Below are 7,633 nucleotides of genomic sequence, written 5' to 3' on the forward strand. Positions count from 1 at the left end.
GACGGACTGGAGCCCAGAAACATACCAGAAACCTAGATGTGGGGCAGAGAGAGCAGATTGGGACAACAGGCCTCTGTGGATCCTGGCATTTTGTCCCCTTATAACTACCAGTGAAGACCTGAGATGGGGACCACAGGGAAAAACAAAGAACATGGGACTTTGCCTTCATCCACATCGTTACAACTTTGGGGAGCTCTTTTCCCTATTCTCACTGCCTAGTGGGGAGGAGTAGAGGCAGCGTGAGGTAGAAACAAATGCTTCTGTGACCTGAGACTGACGAGCTATCCCAACAACTAATGCTGCCTTTGGAACTAAAGTTACTGCCAAGGCATTTCCTTCTACTTATGAGAATTATTTCTTTAAATGCATAGAGAATATCGTCTGGGATGATGGAATGGGACTTATCTCACTTGCCTTTCCCCACCCCCCCGCCCCTGCCCCAAACATTTTTTTAAATAACAAAGATTGTGTCTGTTATGATCCCAACAAGGTTCTAGTGGAATTTTTATTGAGAGTTAAAGTATTCTAAGTAATGGATAAAAGGAAAATTTCGGGGTTGGAGGGCTGGTATAGGGGGTAATATTTTTCTCTGTGATAAGGCTTAGCTCAAATATAATTTGGAGCATGAGATTTGGAAAAGGGGAATTCCCTTAACTAGAAAGCACCCAATAGTTCTATTTCTTTTGTAAATGATCTAAGAAGAAGGCAGATATACCTTATAAACAAATATTTTTCACCTTCCACTCTAGTGATATTCTAAGTCGTCTCACAACTTTCAACTGCAAGGATTGAGAAATAATAATGAATAAAAGTGAAAAAATACCAGAACAGTCAGAAGGAACACTTATTGACTCATTATTAAATAGGGCAACTTTCTCTAGTTATTGCTACCAGGAGGAGGGGAGAGGAGAGATAAGGGTCACCAGAGAGGTTAAAGGTCAAAGAAAAGAAGACAAAAGAAGATCAAAGATGCTGCCACCTCTAGACCACTCTTAAGCCAGCCAGAAGTCCCTCACTCACAAAAGTTCTGCTTCCTTTGTGGCAAACTTGGTTGCTGGAAGTGAGAACTGTCCCGAATGACCCTAGAAGCCTTAGATCCCACGCGGGAAGTGTGACAAGATGGCCACTGGACGGACAAGGGACCACACAAAACCCCCAAAGGGAGACTGTTGAGATCCCTCCACCTTATTCTTGACCAAGACAGCTGCAAGCTCCCCATCCTTCCATTGAAACTGAAGCTACGGGAGTTTGATCATTTCTGTCTCCAGGATGGGGAGATAAGGTCAGATAAGGTCCCACTGGACACAGAGCTGCTTATTCAGTTATAATTTCCTTCCAGTGCCTCTTTTTCTCCTCTATCGCTATAATGGAGTATATGAGGCTTAGTATAGAGGAGAGAAACCTGAAACCATGTGGAGGGCAGTGGACACTCTGATAGAGGGTGGGGTATGTTTTTATTCTGGCCATTGTTTCCTTTGAGGTACAGAAGGTTCTGAGTTTGACGTAATCCCATTTGTTTATCTCTGCTTCTGCTTCCTTGGCCAGTGGCAGTGAACCCTTAAAGCTAACTCTAGCTTCAAAGTCATAGACAGTCTTGCCTATTTTCCTCAATATAACTTATGGATATTGTTCTGATAAAGAGATCTATAATCCAGATTGGTTTGACTTTTGTGCCTGGTGTTAGGAAGGGGTATGAATTTTTATTTTCCTTTTGTCTGTGACTGACTAGCTTTTCCATCACCCTTTGTTGAAGAGACTCTACTTGCCCCAGTTCATATTTTTTGTTTCTTTATTGAAGATTAATTAATCATTCCAGATGCCTGGAGATCTCTCTCTGGATTCTTATTTCTATTAAATTGATCTGAGAGTCTCTCCTTATTCTAGCAGAACAGTCTTTTATTCAGTAAAGCTTTAAAGAAAAGTATGAAATTGGAGAAAGTGACATACCCCGTTAATTCCTTTCCTAGGATTATTTTGGCTCTTTGGGGAGGAATTTGTGGCATTTTCTAGTTACAGTGTTGCTCCTCTTTCACTCATTCGATCAGGTCCTGACATCAGCCAAGTCAAGCAAGAGGAAGAAATGTTGCCAATGGAAAGTACTTTTCAAAACATGCCCACACTTGTTTGATATGTGAATTCCAATAAAAACTGTCAAAAATCTTGATAACAAAAGCTTTTATGAAGACCTAAAATTGTTTCATCATAGATATTGCTAGAACAACTTTATTTCAGTACTGAAGCAATATACAAATTCAGTTTTGTCTTGATGTCCCCATTTGAAGACACTCACCGTAAATCAGTTGTAATTCTTCCTTCCCCTGTCTCTGGCCAGTCCTGGGGCAGAACTCACCAGGTTGGTCTCTGTCTGCACTTACTAGCTCACTGGGACTGCAGCTCAGATTAGTGACCCACATGTCAGTGGTTGGAAGAGTCAAGTCCTTTGTTGTTCTTTATGTAAATGATAGTAATAGTCATCTGAGCTCCCCCAGGATGAAGCAGTAAATTGGCAACCAGGGGAACAGTGTGTCCTTATGGGTCACCCTCCCAGACCTGAGGGAACAAGAATTCAAAGAGCTGTGGGGTGAAGGGGGTGGTCATGAGAGCAGAGCTCGTGGAGAATCAGGAGGTGACTCGGGCTCCTCCAGAGGTTCAGGGTGACCGGAAACCAGGATGTTTCCAGGTCCAGGAGGTAGTAAGTTTTTGTAAAGCAATGGGGAAGGCCTGGTCTGTGGGACACTGGCTGCTGGTGCCCTAGGGTGCACCAGGGAGGACCTCCCAGGCAGAGACAGGGAGCTGGATTATGTCCTGCCCCCAAGGCTGCAGCTACTTCTGGAACTGGGCCTGTGCCCCAATTCCCACTACAGAGAGTTGGTGGGGAGGGGAGTAAAGGATAAAGCATAACAATAAATGTTCCCTGCAACAGACAGTGCTGAGACAATAAAGCAGGATTGAACTGAAGTTACTGGAAAGGCAATTTCTCTCTAATCATAGGGCTCTTTCCCTGGAGAGAGGAATTCTCCTGTAGAAACTTTCATTGAAGAAAGAACAAGAAAGCAAAGTCTGGACCCTGCCCAGATGTTACACACACACACACACACACACACACACACACACACACACACACACACACCACACAGAGCAGAGTCTGTCAGTACCTTCTCCACACAGCAGACAGCACAAGCTTGTTCTCCGATGTCTCCTCTGTAGCTGTGCTTCTCTCAGGCCTGATGAGGAAGTTAACTCCCACTGGATTAAACCCAGAAAGGAAACTCCTACTGTGGGGGGCGGATTAAAAGCAGAAAGGAAACCACTGTGGGGGGCGGAGCCCTGTAGGGTTGGGGCAGGAAATGAGAGAAGTTGCCACTGTGTTTCCTATGAGCTTGCCTCAGGTTAGGGGTCAGGTCCTTGAAGACCCTCTTGAGCAGTAAGAGGGACAAGTCACAACCGGGAAACTGTTCTGTGTCCTCAGGCCGAGGCTGAGCAGGAGCCACAGCTCAGCTCCCAGACTCCAACTTCAGACCTTGGCACTTTTGCCACGAAGGCCCAGGGAACCCAGGAGTCTTCCTGGTCAGCTTGTCTTGGCTCTTCTAGGCCCCTGATTGTTTGAAGGAGAACAGGAGGATGTGGGGAAATGGGTGTGCCCAGGACAGGGCTCTGGGCATCAGGCACAGCCCACCCCAGCCCCTCCTCCTGTCTCTGCTCTGTCTCCTTCCTCCTCACTGTCCCTCTGCAGGACTCAGTGCTCAGGACAGCAGGGGAACCACTAATGGTCAGAGGGAGTGCTGTCTGCTGGGAGCCACCACACTGTCACTACATTGTGTTTTTGTAGATTTTATCTATTTCGTGTTAATTTAAAATGTATTAGCAGAGTCTCCATACCCAACATGCACCATTTCAGCAGGCTCAGCTCCACATCTCCTCTGCTTAATTCCCGCCACCCAGCCTGTGACAATAATGTCCCAAATGACATCTGCCATGTCCCAAGGGTCCCCTCCCAGCTGTCCCTAACCCCATGTAAACTCAGCTCTAGCAACAAAACCTCCAGTTTCATTAACTTTGACCATATATGTTCTTTTATGAGATTGCTTTAGAGAGACAAATATGAGAGACATTTGAAGTTCATTTTTTCTTCCAAATTAAAATTTTATAAAACACAATTACGGCTCTCCTCCCCTCCTCTTCTCCCCAGCTCTACATGACCCCTAGTCCTGAAAGCTTTTCTCAGTGCCAGACACCTGCCCCCCACTCTGGGCACCAAAGTCCCCTCAACACGCCCCACCCCAGCCCTGCTCCGTCTGGGAAGCTCTGACTCCTCTGTCGCTGTCTGATGATAGGTCTGCCGCCCTCCCGGCACTGGAAACTCGGGAAGGACACACGTTCCAGGGTTCCCCTGGGCACCCTCCTGCCCTCAGCATCCCAGAGCTGTCAGAGGTTGCGCTTGGAGCAGATGGGCCATAAGTGAAAGGGGTCTAGACCGCCGGGCGGGTACAGAGCTCCTGAGCTCCAGTCCCAGCAGAGGAGCCAGGACACGGGGAGCTCCAGGCACAGAGCGGGAGAGTCGGGCTCACTTCCTGAGGACGTTCCCTTCTCACCCACCTCTGCGGGAAGAGCCAGAGCAGGCGGACATGGGTGGGGAAAGAACTTCCCGTTTGGTGCACCCACCCCTGCTCTCTGTGTCTCTGGGGCTGCCAGCTGGAAGCCTATTCATGTGTGCTGAGGCCCAGAACTTGCCTTGCAGTGTCCAGGATCCTCCCAGACCTGCATGTCAGAGTCTGAGCCATGTGATGGTTGGGGAGTCACCACAAAACAGGCATCCACGAGCCCTTCTCCATGAGGCAAGAGGGTGAAGGTTAACCCTCTGCTGGGCACCCTGCAGCACTCCCAGGCAGAAAACCCGGTCTCTTCACTACACCACTTTCCCCGTGGAGGCGATGCTCAGTGAAGACCTTTGCTGGGTTCAGGATGACCCTCCCCAGCAACCTGGACATCCCCAGCCTGGCCTGGCAGGGTTACAGACAGCAAACAAGGTGGAAATGATGGGGCTGGAGAGATAGTACGGTGGGTGGGGAGTTTGCCTTGAAAGCGGCCGACCCGGGTTTGATCCCCGGCATCCTGTATGGTCCCCTGAGCACTTCCAGGAGTAATTCCGGAGTGCAAAGCCAGGAGTAACCCCTGAGCATCTCTGGGTATGACCCCAAAACAAAACAAAACAAGAAAAAAAAAACAAAGAGGGGATGGGATGATATGAGGTAGGTGGAGGGAGAGGGGAGTGGACGGGTAGGCTTGGTGACCATCTAGAGAAAGGTCCGGAACAGTAGTGGAGGGACGTGGACTTTGGGGACAGGCCCGGGACAGTAATGGAGAGCCATGGATTGAGGGGAGGAGAGAAGTGTGTGTGTGTGTGTGTGTATGTGTGTGGCCCAGGATAGCAATGGAGGGCTATGGGCTGTGGGACAGGCTTGGGACAGTAGTGGAGAGCCATGAATTGAGGGGAGGAGCATGTGTGTGTGTGTGTGTGTGTGTGTGTGTGTGTGTGTGTGTGTGTGTCGTGCTTCAATGGTGCACAAGAGAAGTTAAATCCATACACTCTGTGGAAGAAAAAGGAAGCTGACATGCTCACACACTGCATACTGGAGGGGAAAAAAAAAGATGGGCTATGAAAAGTAAACCTTCCTCCCCTGTCCATTCCCGTTTTGTGAGAACAGCCACTGCTGTTATGGTATTCCAGGGATAATGGGTCAAAATCAGACACATAGTATACACTTTAATCTGGAAGATTTTGTGTAATATAAGTGGGGTTCACTGGTCTAGGTAGTGTCAGCTAGCACAGATTGTTATCCATAACGTTCTAGGATGAAAGCAGCACTGCCCCTGCTGAAAATCTGCCCTCCAGAAGAAACAGCCTAGAGCAAAGGGATGGGTAGAGCAATACTGACAGTGTCAAAACAGAAACTAGGGCTGTCGATGGCTGAATAAATAGCAGTACTCTGACATTTAGGTTGACCTTGTGATCTTGCTAGGTCCATGTGGGCTGGAGCAATAGCACAGCAGATAGGGCTGGGTTCGGTTCCTCCATCCCTCTTGGATAGCCCGGCAAGCTACCGAGAGTACCCCACCCGCACGGCAGAGCCTGGCAAGCTACTATTGCGTATTCGATATGCCAAAAACAGTAACAACAAGTCTCACAATGGAGACGTTACTGGTGCCTCTTGAGCAAATTGATGAGCAACAGGATGACAGTGACAGTGATACCACAATTACAAAGTTATTCAGAGTTGGGTTTTTGAAAGATCTTTTTAAAAAATAATTATCAAAGAGGTAGCACCTGCACACATACAGATGATTAAAACTGAAACTCCAGAAATACCACAAAATTTTTAATCAATGATAAATTTAAAATTCTTCTTTTTAAAAACTGTATCATTTTGCTTTTTCTAGTAAAGCAATGATCAGGGTTCTGCTAACAGTTTGTTTAGCAAATGCTTGTTATGGAAATCCCTCTAGTGCCATTTGCTACCTAGGGGCTGTCCAGTCCTCTCTGGTAATTAAGTTCTGTCCTTGCTTCTTGAGAGTGAATTGGGCAAGAACACATGTATTTCTTTGGGGGGTGGGGAAAGGTAGATAACTTAATACAAATGAAACCAACTCGTATTAAGCTCCTGGAGTTTACAGTACTGTGAGCACTGTTCATGGGTATCTCCAACACTACACTCAGCACCAGAGAACCCGCTTCTCTCCTCCAGTGCCAAGGACCCATCCCTGCCCCATGGTAGCTCAGTTCTGTTGACAAAATCTTCACTTCTGGTGACTTTGACCATTTGTTCTTCCCTTATTATGTTTCTTTCTTATAGTGTCTGTTTTTTCTCAAATACCTTCAGCTCAAACTATTTCTAATGCCAAAGCAGCTTCCAGGAGGGTGGTATACTCTGTTAGCCCTCAGTCGCTGGTCCAACCCAGTCTCCATCAGCTTGCCAGGAGACCCTCTGGTCCTGTGGGGCTTCTGACACTCTGGCTTCATGCACCCACAGCCAGGAAAACACTTTGCTTCATTCCCCTCATCGTATGGAGTTGAGCTCACAGGATTTATGAGTCAGAAATGTCCATTTTTATATCAGCTGTACATTTTCCTAAGGCTGTCACTTTGTGACAGTGGTTCCTGCTTTCACTCACTTGACCAGGGGCTCTCATGAGTCAGCTCAGGCAGGATCAAAAAGAAAGTCTGAAATGGGAGGTGATAGGTTGTAGACCTCACAAGGCACAAAACGAGGGACAGAGAGAAGTGAGGTGGAGAAATAAGGGAAGTTTATTGGGGTGCACTTCCAGGTGGCCCCCACCAGTCCCTGGTGAAGCTGGGGTAGAGCTATGCCCTGGGAAAGGCTAAGTGGGATTTTATCTTCTCTTGGGCGGGGAAACGGAGCAGGGGTCAGTGGGGCTGGTGCATCTGGTCTGGCCTTCTGTCATCCTTGGGTCCATGTGAGGAAGCAAGGAATGCAGCCTGGGAGTATCTGGGGTCAGGAGGGCCAGAGTCCTGACTTCTGTGCTGAGGCCGAGGGATCTCTGACTCCCGGAATGTTGCTATCCCGTCAGCTGATGGCTGTTTGGTCCTGAGCAGGGCCACTTGGTCCCCACAAAC

The sequence above is a fragment of the Sorex araneus genome, chromosome 2, assembly GCF_027595985.1.
Source record: "Sorex araneus isolate mSorAra2 chromosome 2, mSorAra2.pri, whole genome shotgun sequence".
Taxonomy (NCBI): Eukaryota; Metazoa; Chordata; class Mammalia; order Eulipotyphla; family Soricidae; genus Sorex; species Sorex araneus.